The following is a 3,389-nucleotide window of genomic DNA, read 5'->3' as shown; positions in this document are numbered from 1 at the left end:
GCCCTTGCAAGTCCAAATAATGTCCATAGCACTTACAACTCATACATAGGCCACTACAGATACTGTTGGGATGCATTAAGTAGAAATTCACTTTAAAATATTTGCAGTTTTCACTTTCTTGAGTACTTTCTCTGGCAACTACACACCCATGGTAAGGGGATATGAGAAACTCAGTATTACTGGTTTGTTCTTCATCCTCAGGCTCTGATACAATTCTGCACAGCACCATTACTGATCTTGTCTTTTAAAATGTGTTCAGAGCAGCACTCCCTCTGCCCACCTGTGCCTATGCAGGTGCTTTTTTCACCAGCTTTCTCCCACTTCAGGGCAGCAGCCTCCCTGCCTACCGTGACCTATACCTGCTGGGACTTTTCCTCACTGACCTCCCCCAGTGGAGGCCTCTCTCCTCAAGGCCGCCCGCCTGCAACCATGCAGGCCTCTCTCAGCAAACCTGTTCCTTTGGGACACCTCTTCCTGCCTGCTTGTGTCTATGCAGGTGTCTTTTACTCTTCCGTCCCTTTCCCTAATAAACCTGCCCTTTAAATATAACTAACTAACGTCTCTGTCTCGTGGAGAAACCTGCCTGGGGAACTCTCCGCATGCTGCTGAAATGTGAGCTCTGGTGACACCTTTTCCAGAGTGAACCCAAGGACCTAGCACTCCAAACCCACAGACTCCAAAAAACAACAGTGATGGTACACGAGTGACTTGATGGTGGGAATTTTATGGGGACTACACCTGAGAGAAGAAAGCAAACATTTTTCAAAAATGAATGCTGATGTAAAATATATATAAATAAATTTTTAAAATTAAAAAAATGTGTTCAGAGAGGGTGTTTGTACTGATTTTTATTTTTAAAACTATTTCATTAAATATTATCTGCTCAATGAGGTTTTGTCACCCCTTTAACATTTTTGTACGCTAAGGTGACAGCCCCAGCCCTGCTCTTAGTACTATATTAGGCACAAGGGTTCAAAGATGCTTCATTTTTATCATTAGATTTCCTAAACATTGAGGGGAGCTAATTTCCCGATTCCATGCTTTGGGTTAGCTAATCATACTCTAGATTTACTAGCACTTTAAATTTCTTTAACTACAAACACCTAGTGTATGTAACATATTCCTCATCCCATTTGAACCTTGTGAAGGACATGTACTTTTGTTCCTATTGATAGGGGAGAAATTTAAGAAAAGAGACTTCTCTTGTGCAAAACTGTAACAGGGTGGTCCCCAGGAAAGGGGGAGGTTCCCTGCCCCACCCAAGGGAGGGTGGAGCTGAGCAGGAAGAGGAGAAGCTGAAGAAGGGACTAAGGAAGGAAGCAGGATGGAGCCAGGAGACCTGGAGGAGGCGCGTGGAGCCTAGAGACACGTAAAGAAACTGCGCTTGTCTTTTGGTCGTGGACTGGGTGACACAGATGTGGGTGAGACCCGTGGGGAGGTGACCATGGCAGCTTTTATCTTGATGTTGATTTTGCTCTTTTCCTTCCGGACTTGTCCGGTTGTTTGTGACCCTTTGCTGTGGGTCCCCACTGCAAGATGCTTTAGACTTGTAGCAGGCTTTGGGGCCTTGTTCTGGGCCGATCCCATATGGATGGACTTTTACCCACGAGGGGACGGGTAACTTTGGGTGCTTCATTTAGAAACTAGACTCTTTGCCTTACCTGTATTGTTTCCTAGTTTTATTAAAGTTCCTTCCCATTAAAGTCTCCTATGTTTTGTATTGATGCGGCGGATGGCAGAACCCATGTAGAATAGGCAGGTTTGCGGGGTTTGGGCTGCCCCTCTCCCTGTCCTACAACAAAACCATGTAGTGAGAAACAGGCAATCCTGCAGGTGGTTAAACACAGGGATGGATGGATGGATGAGCCAAGGCACTTGGCTCCCCAATCTGGGGGCTACCAGCTCCAGCCTTCCCTAACCTTGCCCAGCTTTAGACCGCTAAAAAAATAAATCTCAGTATTTGCCAAGTTTTTTTAATGAGACTCATCAAATTTAAAAGTGAAATATTTGCATTTCTAAGATATGACAACAATTATGACTATCTCTCAGGAGAAGGAATCACATTCCCCTGCAGCCAAAGAGAGAATCCCCTTAGCTCTCCCTCTGGGGTGGCAGGACTTCTCACCAGCCATTAATGTTAGGGGTAGAAAAGAGTCTGCGGGACCTGGGTGTGTATCCTCAATTCACAACATAAATATCTTTTACATTTTACAATTTATCCGGGAAAACTATTGTCACTGTTGCAGGTCACCTGTGTTTTTCTTCAATACAATATATATATACACACACATATATTTAATAGCTATTTACCCTCTGAATTCTAAAGCAAAAGCACCAATGCATAAAGAAGCTGTTGTCTTGCTACAGGGTTCCCTTTGCCCACTCCTAAGTCGCTGTGGCATGGATGCTCTTTTTCTTTCAACACTGGACAAATTCTGAAAACCATAAATCAATTAGATGGAGCCGGCAACTTGTCGGGAGCCCTTGGTCAGCTTCAGCCTACCCAGCTCTGACTCTCTCCTCCAGGAAAGATGTACCTACAGATAGCCTGTGCCCATGGGTGAGAGATTAGGCTGCTGCTTAATCACTCAGCCTTGGGATCCAAGCTGGACGCGATCGGGTCAGGATCCATCCTTGCTTCTTTCTGAGGAGTTTCGTGTCCCTGTTATAGGGCAGCCCCGATATTGAACGGGTTGCCTGGCTGTGGGTCCTCACCCGCACGCTTAAAAGGGACTTATTAATACTCCACTACAGGCACACACAAAAGGTTAATAAAAGGTTTATTTACAAGGGAAAAGGAAATAAGGAAAATGTACAACTCAGGGAGGAAAATAGGGAAATAAAGCCTTTTAGGACATCCTTTTCCCCCTAACATCCCCAGCCTCCCTGTCACCCAGTAGAGACCTGCCCATTATAGGGACGTCTGGGAAAGCTCCAGTAACTATTGTTATCATTAGCTACAGACAAAATCATTCGGGGTTTGGAAGGGGGTTTCAACAGCCCCTCAAAGTGGCTACTTCTCGGCAGAGACCGCCGCACGTGCCTCCTACGGTTCCTCCAAAAACCAGTTTGTGTCCCCCAGCAGCCTGGGAGGCCAGGCGAGGGTCCATAAACAGCCTGCACAGATCCGGGGACACGCGCCCGAGTTTGCCCTGCTGCGTGATCTCCACGTCGGAAATGCAGCTCTCGGGCACGAAGCTATCTCAGAACTTCTGAGAGGACAAGGACTTCCTTTCTAGGGCCGCAGCCCCCCATGTCCGCGAGCGGGAAAGGCCGGGAGCAGCGGGAGAAGGAGGCCACCCGCGACGCCCCGCCCCCGGCGCGGGCCCCGGATGGGGAAATGGCGTGGACACTGAGAGGAGGCGGAGGCCGGGCCAGAGCGGCCCGGG

The sequence above is a fragment of the Talpa europaea genome, assembly GCF_964194135.1.
Source record: "Talpa europaea genome assembly, chromosome: 14".
Lineage (NCBI taxonomy): Eukaryota > Metazoa > Chordata > Mammalia > Eulipotyphla > Talpidae > Talpa > Talpa europaea.
Note: the sequence above shows the minus strand (reverse complement) of the source record.